Below are 12,845 nucleotides of genomic sequence, written 5' to 3' on the forward strand. Positions count from 1 at the left end.
ACTAGACACATGGGAGAGAAGACTGGTGCTCCAAACCTGCAAAACCACATTTCTTTGTTGGAGTGCCTACCAGAGGCTTAAGGGAGGCACAGAGGTTGGGGGGTGGGGGGAAACACAGCAGAGAATGGGTCAGACCCAGTCCTGGCCTCTCGCACACCCACTCCTCTTGTATAGAGCCACTGAAGCAGACAGGCACCTCCGCAGCGTGCACAGCATCCTCGGAACGCAGCTCGCTGTGGTACCAAACTCCGACCCTGAGGAGTGTGGGCTCTGTGGCTCGTCCCCACCAGCCTGGAGTGTTTAAGTGGTGAGTTTGCACAGCCGTGAGGCCAGAGGCACATTAAGGATTAACTTCCTGGCTGCAGCCAGCCTGGCTCAGCCTTCCTGTTAGAGGATTCTGTGGGCTGCATCTGCCCAGAGACTCGGCTGTACAAAACCACAGCCCCCTCTCAGACTTCGGCCCCCACTCATCCACCCAAGCCCCCTCGGGCGCCCAGGCAGGAGCTGTTCCTGTGCCTCTCGCCAAGGCCTTCCAGATGTCTGTGAGCAGCCGGCCAGAGCCTTGAGGGGGTCTCAGGTTCAGGGGAGGTGTGCAGAGCTGTCTTGGCTTTGCTGTCTCAGCTCCTGGCACGCTCGCTTAACGAAGTCCAAAGGTCTAATTGGTCTGACTACCTTATGGAGGGCGCAGCTCACCATCTGCAGTCTTAGTCTGGATTGGGGGGTTTGGGGAGATAGCTCAGGACTTCCAGAACCCCACCCCCACCCCGGCCCCATTACTAGAGAAGGCAGTCTGCTGCTTGGGGCCACCCAGGCCAACTGGGGAGACACAGCCTCTGTGCTCAGGGCTCCCAACCTGACCAGGGAGTATGGACACCTCTACAGATGAGTGAACTGAAGGTGGGAACGTGGGGGAGGGGGATGGCAGGGGATGGCAGGGACTGCCAGGCTGGGCTGGGACCCTCGTGGCAGGGGTGGTGGTGGTGGCAGATGGCAGGGGAAAAGCAGGTGTAGTGACACCGTGTAGGTTAGTTTCACTGCAGGCCTCTTTGAACGGTCACCAGGGAAGTCCCAAAGGCAGGGGCTGTGCCACCCACCTCAGAGAGGGCAGAGCCTTCTGCGCTCGTGTCCTCTGTGCTGGGCCAGGGCCACCCACCCCTTGTGCCCCCCCCCCCCAAAGGACAGAGGGGCTTCTAAGGTGTCTTAGGGCCGGGACTGGCCCAGAGTGGCCCAGCCCCTCTCCAAATAGCAGCCCCTGGGGCTGGGCCTCTGGGTGTTGCCTCCACCACCTCCCTCTGCTCCTCCAGCGCCCGGGTGGCGGTGGGGGTGGGCAGTCAGTATGTGCAGGGGAGGGGGAGCCATTAGGGAGCGGAGTTGCTGCAGGACTAGCGGATTCTAATCGATGGGCTCATGTTATATTTATCAGCCACAGTACTTAGGCGCTGCCCTGAGCAGGACTAATGGCCTCCCCATTGGAGACGCCATTACAGGAAGTGGAGGGGAGGGGGCGGGGTGCTGAGAGGAGATGAGGGCCTGGCAAGGGCTCCTTCTCCTGGCAACCGCCCTCCACCCCTGCCCCCAGCCCCTCCTACAGGGGCATCGCAACTGCAGGTTGTTGCCATAGAGGGAGCGCCAGGCTTCCTCACTCCCCCCCACCTCCCCTGAGTGGGAAGAACCACCCACAATCCTCCGCCTGAGGTCACCACATTCATCCCTCTGCCAGCCTTTCAGGGCCGTCTTTACCTCTACCCTTTCCGCTTTCCTGGACGGAAGCCACACCCTCTTGCCCACTGTCTGAATGACAGCCATGGGGGCCAACCCAGGGGCTCAGATTTTCCTGGGGCGGAGCCAACAGCAGTTGCCATGGTGATCTTTTAGGGTGGTGGATGGAGGGGGGGGTGTGTGTCTGGATACTTCCTGTAACAGCCTTAATTGCTCATTTATTTAGGGCAATTAGTCCCTCGCGACCCTCCCTTCCTTGACCCCAGCAGTGACTGTTCTCAGCTCCCACAAGATTCCACCAGGACAGGGTGCGGCCTGGACGAGAATGCATCGGGTGAGGAGGGGCAGGGAGGCAGGGTGCTCCCAAAGTCTGCGAATCCTTCCTTGTCCTGGCCCCTGCTCCCAGCGTGCTCTTGGCCCTCTCTGGCTGGCCATTCAGTCCCACGAGTGGACACACCCCTCCACCCTCTCAACATTGGTGGCCTTTGGACAGCCACTCCCCGCCAATGGCACCGCGGTCTTCCGCAGTCAGAGTTGAATCCTACCTCCTCACAGCTGCTGCTCCCCTAGCTGAAGCACTCAGGGCACTTCCCTACCCTGCCATGTTGCACCCTGTCTCATCAGATGGCCAGGGGCCCCCTTGTCCTGTGCCCCAGATCTGCAGCCCTGCACCCAGCTTCCTAGAACTTCTGAGTCTGAACTCTTAGGAACTTTTGGGAGTCCCCATTGTGGCACAGCGGAAACATCTGACTAGTATCCGTGAGGATGTAGGTTCCATCCCTGGCCTGGCTCAGTGTGTTGGGGGTCCCGCGTTGCTGTGGCTGTGGCTAGGCTGGCAGCTGTAGCTCCAACTGGACCCCGAGCCTGGGAACTTCCATATGCTGCGGATGCGGCCCTAAAAAGCCAACCCCCCCCCCCAAAAAAAACCCTTTGGCTTTGGAAGGATCCCTTTGCACGGATGGGGGACACTGGTCCAAGAGAGTAAAGAACAAGCACAGGGGTTCTGGGTGAGTTAGAGGCAGAGCCAGGACTAGAACCCAGTGCCCCTGATCCCCAGCTTAGTGCTCAGTGACACCACAATGGCACCCCCTCCAAACTCCATTTAGACCACCCCTCCTCTGGCCTGCTCTCTTGTCCCTCTTATCTGCCTTCACCCCATCCTGAGGCAGCAGCTTCTGAAGGCCTCCCAGCTCAGCTCCGCAGAAACTCTGGTTCAGACTCTGGCTCTGTTGCCCTTCCAGAGTGTGGACACTTCCTCCGGCCTTCTGCACGCCCAGCTTCCCCTGTGCGCACAGCCCGCCCTATGACTGTCCCTGTGGGACTCTCAGGTCACCCCCTTCCCAAAGGCCTCCTGATCAAAAGTTGAGGCAAGCTCTTGGGGACCTTTCGTTTTTCTTATGGGGTTTGGAACCATCTTTGCTTTTTTTTTTTTTTTTTTTTCCCGCTTGTTTTTGTTTTTTGTTTGCTTCTAGGGCTGCACTGGCAGCATATGGAAGTTCCCAGGCTAGGGGTAGAATTGGAGCTGCAGCTGCCAGCCTAGGTGGCCACAGCCAAGCAACGAGGGACCAGAGCCGCGTCTGTGACCTACACCGTAGCTCACAGCAACGTGGGATCCCTAACCCACTGAGGGAGCCCGGGGATGGAACCCTCATCTTCACGGATACTAGTTGGATTCATTTCATTGTGCCACAACAGGAACTCCTGGAACCATCTTTGTAGACCCAGCCCCAGGAGAATCCTGAAGATCCTTTGAGGAAGGGTCACCTTCTAGCCTGGGAACTTTTGCTCAGCTCCCCTCCCTGGGTGTACCCATCTCGAACCTTCCTCATCTCTACCAGTGCTGGCTGCACCAACCTCCCTCCTTGTTGATGCTCCTTCCTGGGCCCCTGGGGAAACCCTTCTTAGAGGAGGGGAACCCAGGGCTTTGGGGACAGGGGACAGGGGGAGGATGCCTGGACTCAGCCTTGGTGTCTCCTTGGCTCTAGGACAAAGAGAGCCATGTTGGGGGTGACCTCACCCTTTGGGCATCCTCCTGGTGGACAAAGGGCCCAGTTGTTTCCCAGCCTGGATGTGGTTGGCGGGAGGATGACACTCCCGTCCTCGGACCCTCTTTAAAGGCCCTGCACTTTTAGCTGATGCTGCTTCAGCAGTGCGGTGAGGCGGGCCCCACGGAGGGAGGCTGACCCAGTTGGGCTGTCAAGAGCAAAGCCCGGAATATCTGTTAAGACATTCTTCCTAGGGTCTAACCTCATGCTTGGGACCCTGGAACTTTTGCCCCCCTCCCTGGTGTACCCATTTCGAACCTGAAGTTGGAAGCAGACCCTCTCTGCTTTCTTTTGTTCCAGTAGTGATTTCTGTTTGGGGGTGGTGGCAGGGGGAGGGGTGGGTGGGGATCTTGTCTTCTATTTCCTAGGAAAGCAGTGGTTTTCTCTCTTTCTCTTTATATATATATATATATATTTTATATATGTATATTTCATATATATATATATTTTATATATGTATATTTCATATATATATATATATTTTTTTTTTTTTCCTAATAGTATTGGGAGCCTTCAAATGAAATCTCCCTAGAAGTCTGATTAGTAAAGCAGATGAAAGTTGGAAGCTACTTTGGTTGAAGAGTGGGGATTGGAGGGGTGGTAGGCAGAAACCTCTTCAATCCCCACTCCCATGGTAGCATCTTGCCAGGGTGGGTGGGGGGAGCGGGGAGGGCGGGGCTGTCCACAAAGCATAGTGTAAAAATCACTACCTTACTAATTAATTAATTATTAATTAACTTATGGTCTTTTTAGGGCCGGTCCTGTGGCATATGGAAGTTCCCAGGCTAGGGGTCAAATTGGAGCTACAAGCTGCCAGCCTACACCACAGCCACAGCAACACAGGATCCGAGTCTCATCTGCAACCTACACCACAGCTCAAGGCAATGCCCCGATCCTTAACCCACCCAGCCAGACCAGGGATTGAACCTGTGTCCTCATGGATACTAATCAGATTTGTTTCCACTGAACCACAATGGGAAATCCAGAACCACTACTTTAGACTTCTTTGCTCCGTGCTGTTCCCTGTGCACCCAGGAGCCAGGTCTCCATAGCTGCTTAAAATCTAGTTGTTAAGGGAGTTCCCATTGTGGTGCAGGAGAAACAAATCCAACTAGGAATCATGAAGTTGCGGGTTCGATCCCTGGCCTCGATTAGTGGGTTAAGGATCTGGCGTTGCCGTGAGCTGTGGTGTAGGCTGGCAGCTGTAGCTCCAATTAGACCCCTAGCCTGGGAACCTCCATATGCCACTAGTGCAGCCCCCCCCCAAAAAAAAAGCCAACCAACCAAACAAAAAAACCAAACTACCAGCAACAACTTGCTATTAAGTAAATAAATGGATGTCTCCACATCCTCGCTTATGTGCTATGAGGTTCTCTTAAGGGCCTGGGTTGGGGCCTCTCCCACGCCCCTCTGCTCTAACCATAATCCAGATCCTGGTGTGTCCATCCCCAGTTCGAGGGCTCCCTCATGGTTATGCCAAAGCTAGCCAGTGTCCGTGGCGGAAGGGCCAGAGCAAGGGACATCAGTGGGTCTGATGAAGTAGCAAGCAGAGTGCAGGGGAGGGCTGGCCACTGGTTATGGCCCACATCTGCCAACAGCCCAGACACAGGTCGAGTCCCCAAGATGGCCTGAGGTGGCCCAGAGCAAGGAGGGATTTGCCTTCTTACTTCCTCCTACATGAGCCAGGGGCCCCACGTTCTAGCCCCAGCTCTACCACTTACTGCCACGGATTCCTGGGCAGGTCACCTGCCTTCTCCGGGCCTCAGTTTCCTCCTCTGTAAAAGTGGTGCAGTAGGACTGATGAGATACTCCAGGCTTCAGGGTTCTGCATGTCGTCAGATTCGTTTCTGCTGAGCCATGACGGGAGCTCCAAGGCTCCAGGGTCCTGAGCTATGCTCTTAGGGTTAGGGGCCGGGGGCAAAGCCCAGGGTTGGTTGCTACAGAGAAAGGGAAAAGGTGTGGAAGAGAAGGAGGGTGAGATGGAACCTGGCAATGTCCCCTCTCATGCCCTTGGTGGCACAGTGGGCTTCTTGGTTTACATTTTCCCCCAGGGCTGGGTCAGGTTTCTTTGCCCCCTGCTCCATCGCCCTTTGCCACCTTGCCCATTGGTGTTGCATATGCCTACCTCTCCCTGAAAATGAACTTCCCCTCTGACACATCTATTCTTTCCTCATCCCTGTCTCCCGTACTTTCATAATCCCATAATGCGCCTCTTCCTCCAGGAAGCCCTCCCTGATCTCCATGTCAGTCTGCCCTGGCCTGGGTTGAGAGTCCCTTCTCTCAAGGCCCTCCACATGTGTTGTCATCATCCTGTCACTTAGAAACTCCTTGAGGGGCGTTCCCGTCATGGCTTAGCGGGTAGTCTCAGTGAGGAGGTGGGTTTGATCCCTGGCCTCGCTCAGTGGGTTAAGGATCCGGCCTTGCTGCAAGCTGCAGCATGGGTGGCGCAGATGAGGATCAAATCTGGTGGTGGTGTGGCTGTGGTGTAGGCTGGCAGCGGCAGCTCCAATTCCACCCCTAGCCTGGGAATCTTGGGTGTGGAGTAGCTGGGAGGCTGTGAGTGCTATGGGGTGTTAGGGGGGCATTTCGATGTGCCACAGGTGTGGCCCTAAAAAAAGAAAAGAAAAGAAAAGAAAAAAAAGGTGGAGCGGGGGAAGAAGGAAGAAAGAAACTCATCGAGCATAGGGACCCCCTTCTTTTCCTTCCACAATGCCCATGGCCTGGGTTCACAGCAGGGCCTTGTGGAAAGCAAGACACGAGTGACCCAGAGGGAGACACTCAGTGTGGGGCCGGTGAGGCTGGCCTTGCGTACACTTGGCCGGGCAAGCCCTCCGGACCCGCAGCCTCACCCCAAGTATACACAGATCCAGACAGTCCAGCGCAGACACACACACAGCCGAGAGCCAACACACTGTGAGCCCCCACATGGGGTGAGATGGGTTGTGGGGGAGGATGCGGAGGGGGACTGCCCTCCAGATGTTGTTGGAAACCCAACACATCCCCTCCCCCCCTCCTTCTCCCACTTCCCGTTCCATTTCCCCTAAATATTTACGGATCTTTATTTACATTCTTTCCCTGGGGTGCCCGGCCCTGTCAGGTCCCATTTGCTCGCTCTTGTTCCCTCCCGCCGGCTCCCCTCCTCCTTCCCCCTGGAATCTGGAGCTGGGAGTGGTATGTGGTTGGCAAAACCCTCCTCCCAGGCTCATGGGGTGTTGGGGGCGGTGAAGCCACTGGGCTGGCAGCTCTGGGCAGGGCTGGGGCCGACAGGGGCAGTTTGCCTGCACACGGCTGCCTGTCCCCAATCTGGGATCGCTTTAGCCACCCCCCCAGTTGTTTCCCAGAGGCTTCTGGAAGAGACTGATGGATGCCAGATGCCAGGAGCACAATCACCCAGAGAAGGCCCTGAAGGCAGGGAGGAGGGAGAGCTGGGACAGACGTGACAAGGAAGGGGGGTTGACTCTTCTGTTCCTGGCTGGGTGGCTACACAGAAGCAGGCTGCCCTCTCTGGGCCTCCTTACCTTTAGCTGACTAAGAAGCCTGGAAACATGAATTTCCACCCTATTCCCAGGCTGCCAGCCCCACGTCTACCCTATTAGTGAGTTATTCAATCAACATGTATTGAGCACCTACTGTGTGCCAGGCCCTGTCCCAGGTGCTGATGACATGGCAACAAACAAGCACCTACTATGTGCCAGGCCCTGTCCCAGATGCTGATGATATGGCAACAAACAGACAACTGTTTCTTATCCTTGGAACACACATTTGCTCTCTCATGGGAGAGAATAAATAGATTACAGGGCAGTTGGGGAGTTCCCTTTATGGCTCAGCATTAACGAACCTGACTAGTGTTCATGAGGAGGCGGGTTCAATCCCCGGCCTTGCTCAGTGGGTTAAAGATCCAGTACTGCCATGAGCAGTGGTGTAGGTCATAGGCGCAGCTCGGATCCCATGTTCCTGTGGCTGTGGTGTAGGCTGGCGGCTGCAGCTCCGATTCCACCCCTAGCCTGGGAACCTTGGGTGTGGAGTAGCTGGATGGCTGTGAGTGCTATGGGGGTTGTTGGTGGGGAGCAAGGTAAAGGCAGTAGGAAGTGCCAAGGGCAGGGCTGGGGGAGGGGGTGATTTTATGTTCTTTTGTTTTTCTGGACTGCACTGGGAGCATATGGAATTTCCCAAGTTAGGGTTCGTATGCCACAGCCATAGCCACAGCCACAGCCATGCCAGATCCGAGCTGTGCCTGTGACCTACACTGTAGCTCACAGCAACACTGGAGCCTTTACCCACTGAGCAAGGCCAGGGATCGAACCCACAACCTCATAGATACTAGTCGAGTTCGTTACCTCTGAACCACAACAGGAACACCCAGGGGTGTGATTTTATTATTTTATCTTATTTTACTTATTTTTTTTGTATTTTAGGCTTGCACCAGCAGCATATGGAGGTTCCCAGGCTAGGGGTTGAATCAGAGCTGTAGCCGCCAGCCTACACCACAGCCACAGCAACACCAGATCCGAGCCACGTCTGCGACCTACACCACAGCTCACAGCAATGCTGGATCCTTAACCCACTGAGCAAGGTCAGGGATCAAATCTGCAACCTCATGGTTCCTAGTTGGATTCGTTTCTCCTGCGCACTGTGCCACGACGGGAACTCTTTTTTTTTTTTTTTTTTTGTCTTTTATGATTTCAAATCGCATAGTCAGGGGAGGTTTCATTGAGAAGTTGACACTTGAGCAAAGCCTCGCAGGTGCAGGGGTGAGCCGTGGGGCTGAAGAATTTGTTCTGGGAAGAGGGAGCAGCCTAAGGAGCCTGGTCATGTGTTTGAGGAGCAAGGAGGAGGCCAGCGCTGTGGAACAGTGGGAGCTGGGGTGGGAGGCGAGTAGGAGATGAGAGCAGGATAGAAGGTGACTCTGGCTTTCCTCGGAGTGAGACGGGAGCTTCTGGATGGTTTTGAGCAACGAATGACACTAGTGGACATATTACTGCCGCAGGATGATTCCTGCCTCCCTGGCACTGTCCCCTCACTGCTCACACTGCCTTTCCTTGACTGCTGCCTCTGGCTCTTCAGGTACCTTCCCTGGCTGCCTGTGGCTTGGCTTCTATAAAGCTTTCTACTCCAGGAAGCCCTCCAGGATTGCTCAGAGGGGGCTAACTGGCTCTGTCAGGACAGTAGTTGGCCTTTTCTATCTCTCTTTTTTTTCTTTTTCTTTTTATGGCCACAGCTATGCACCTAGTTGTTGAATCGGAGCTGCAGTTACAGGCCTACACCACAATCACGGCAACACCAGATTCGAGCTGCATCTAAGACCTATGCCAGAGCTTGTGGCAACGCCAGATCTTTAACCCACTGAGCCAGGTCAGGGTTCGAACCCACATCCCCACAGATGCTGTGTCGGGTTTTTAACCCACCCAGCCACAACAGAAACTCCTGTCTTTTCCCGTTTCACTGGAGAGATGCTCAAGAGAAAGGCTGTGGTGGCCCCCTGCCAAGTCCTCATTCTGGGCAACCCAAGGACCAGAGAGGGTGGCCACTTTCCCAAAGAGACCCAAAGAGTCTCCCTAAACAGTCAACATCCTGCCTCCCACCTGAGGCACCCTGAGTTTTTCACAGATGCTCTGCTTTGCCTTTCCTTCCTCTTTTTTTTTTTTTTTTTTTTTTTTTTTGCCTTTTCTAGGGCTGTGGCATATGGAGGTTCCCAGGCTAGGGGTCAAATCGGAGCTGTAGCCGCCAGCCTACACCAGAGCCACAGCAACGCGGGATCTGAGCCTCATTGGCAACCTACATCACAGCTCCCGGCAACGCCGGATCCTTAACCCACTGAGCAAGGGCAGGGACTGAACCCGAAACCTCATGGTTCCTAGTTGGATTCGTTAACCACTGAGCCACAACAGGAACTCCAAAGAGTAACTATTTATTGAGAGTCCACTATGTGCCAGGCACCGTGCTAGCCATGGGGATAAGAGAGAGCAAAGCCAGCTTGGCTTCTCCCCGCATGGAGGCCATGATCTAGTGGAGAGCAGACATCCATTAAATAGCCACACAAATGCAGTCAGAATGACGACTGTGGTCAGTGCCAAGAAAAGGTAGAACGTGAGGCCCTGAGCATATTCATGGAGCATTTGCTGAGCCAGGGAAGCTGAGGGACTTCCCAGGTGGTGATGCTCAAGCTGAAAGCTGAGGGGAGGGGAGAACAGTCCAGGCAGAGAAGACAGTATATGCAAAGGCCCTGTGGTAGGAGGGAATGTGTCAAAGGGGTTGTGAGAAGGTAGTTGTGGCTAGATTTTGAAAAGCAAGGGGGGAGTTCCCTGGTGGCCTAATGGTTAAGTGATTCAGTGTTGTCACCGCTGTGACTCTGGCTTGATCCTGACCTGGGAATTTCCACATGCCACAGCCATGGCAAAGCAAAAAACAAAACAGAACAAAACAAAGACCCAAGGGGGGCAGAGAGAGAGGTGGGCAGAAACAGAAACTGACCATGCAAATTCTTCTGGGTCATTTTAAAACCTTAATCGAGGAGTTCCCATCTTGGCTCAGTGGTTAACGAATCTGACCAGGAGCCATGAGGTTGAGGGTTCCATCCCCGGCCTCGATTAGTGGGTTAAGGGTCCGGCATTGCCGTGAGCTGTGGTGTAGGTTGCAGATGCAGCTCCGATCCTGAGTTGCTGTGGCTCTGGCAGAGGCCAGTGACTACAGCTCTGATTAGACCCCTAGTCTGGGAATCTCCATATGCCGTGGGTACGGCCCTAGAAAAGACCAAATAAATAAATAAATAAATAATAAAAATAAAAAAATAAAACCTTGGTGGAAGAGCAGTCGCAGCCACCTAACGTTTTGAGGTTGTGTTGGAGGGTGACATGCTTGTCTAGGTTGGCGGCATATTGGGGGTAATGAGAGTGGAGGTGGGGAGACTTGTTAGAAAGTGTTGGCAGGGGTTCAGGCATGAGCTGATGCTGGCTCCAACGAGGAGCTGGCAGGGAATTAGTAAGGGGAGGAAGGTGGCGACAAGGAAGATGACTGGATTCCTGCCTGTGGGGTTTTCCACCTGTGAAGAGGAAAGAAACAGCTCTACTTTCTCCTGGCAATAAGTGAATTCGTGGAGATCAAAATTCTCCTCCTCAGGAAGGCATTGGCATGAGCTCTGAGAATAGCTTACGCACCCCAACCCGACGGTTGTACCTTGGATCGACCCCCACATCCTTGATACCCCTGCAGAACCCAGATGGGAAGAAAATATGCACCTTACACCGCAGGGAGCGTGATTTATTTTATTTTATTTTTGTCTTTTTGCTATTTCTTTGGGCCGCTCCCGCAGCATATGGAGGTTCCCTGGCTAGGGGTCGAATCAGAGCTGTAGCCACCGGCCTACGCCAGAGCCACAGCAACACGGGATCCGAGCCATGTCTGCGACCTACACCACAGCTCATGGCAACGCCGGATGCTTAACCCACTGAGCAAGGGCACGGACCGAACCCACAACCTCATGGTTCCTAGTCGGATTCGTGAACCACTGCGCCACGACGGGAACTCCGGGAGCATGATTTAGAGGCGACTGCTCGCTGCCTGTGGGGTTAGAGGAATAACGTTGGTAAGAACCAGGAGCGGGAGATGAAAGAGGAGACAAGATCCAGACCCGGGCGGAGGTCTCTGTGCCAGGAGCACGAGAGAGAGAGCGGCTGTGAACAGCTGTAGAACAGTCAGGAGCTGGCGGAGATGAGGGGTGACCTCCGAAGCGGGCGCTGGCCTGGGTCTCAGCTGCAGTGGCGATCCCGTACCTGCAGAGGAAGGAGATGCTCTCCAGAAACCTCCACGGTCTCCTGCACCACAGACTTGGCCCACCACCCGGAGCCCAGGCTTGACAGGGACAGAAAACGCCCAGGAAAAAGAGAGATGGAGATTGTTTGTACTGGAGCTGGGTGGACACCCCGGGAATGCTCTGGTCAGGGGACATGATCTGAGAAGTCTTCCTGGAAGAGGTGGAAGTAGAGGAGGAGGGGTACTCAGAAGGGGCTTTGGGGAGTTCCCGTTGTGGCTCAGCGGTGATGAATCTGACTAGCATCCATGCGGTTGCGGGTTCGATCCCTGGCCTCGCTTCGTGGGTTAAGGATCCGGCGTTGCTGTGAGCTGTGGTGGAGGTCGCAGACATGGCTCGGATCCCGTGTTGCTGTGGCTGTGGTGGAGGCTGCTGGCAGCTGCAGCTCCAGTTCAACCCCTAGCCTGGGAACTTCCATATGCCGCCAGTGTGGCCCTAAAAAGACAAAAACAAAAGGTGTGGGGGGCGGTTGGGGCTGCTGGGCTTGTCAGTCCTATCTGGCGCAACTGGGATGTATTCATTCAAGTTGACAGCAAGTTGGGTGTTAGGTGATACTGCCCCACCCCCCTCCCAGTGCTTCCCTCCAGGATTCTGGAGGGAACATCCTGCTGCCAGTTTCCAGACTCCCGGGAACGTGGTGGGGGGCTCACTACACTGTGCCCCTCCCCCACGACTCTCTCCTTCTCTCCCACTCGGATTGCTTAGCGCCACTGGCTTTTCGGAAGATCTGCACGCCCGGCTCCCTGCTCCTCCCAGCAGTCCCAGGGGGCCCCCGAGTGAGCCCCCACTTGGCTGGCAGTGCAGGGTCTGCTGTGCCTTCCGCTCGCATGCTGGCATTTGGGAGGAAAGTGAAGATCTTGCCTGGAGCATTGCTCTGCTCAAAGGAGGCCCCCAGGAGGAATCAGCCCTGACCTGTAAGGTATGGAGGTTCAAGTGCAGGAAGGATCTCCTGGGCTACAAAGGGGGACAGCCGAGGCGCTGCAATTCGAGGAATCAGTTCACAATGTACCCCTGTGGTGTGGAAGGTCCCTGGCTGAGGGCTTGATGAGGGGGAGGATCAGGTCTTGGGGACAAATAGGGACCGGGACGACACACAGGCAAACAAAGGCAGCCAGACTGGACATCTGCATCTGGCCCAGAGCAGGCCTTCAGTGGATCCCTGTGAAGAGAGGAGGTTTTGGTTCCCAGATCAGCTTTCCACTTGGTCTTCCTGCATCTCTAGCTTCTTGCCTGCAAAACGTAATCCGGGTGCAATCACTTGTGATGGAAGATAA

The sequence above is a fragment of the Sus scrofa genome, chromosome 12 (assembly GCF_054392235.1).
Source record: "Sus scrofa isolate SSC_HxYL_T2T_F1_AM1 chromosome 12, Sscrofa_HxYL_maternal_Yorkshire_Landrace_v2.0, whole genome shotgun sequence".
Lineage (NCBI taxonomy): Eukaryota > Metazoa > Chordata > Mammalia > Artiodactyla > Suidae > Sus > Sus scrofa.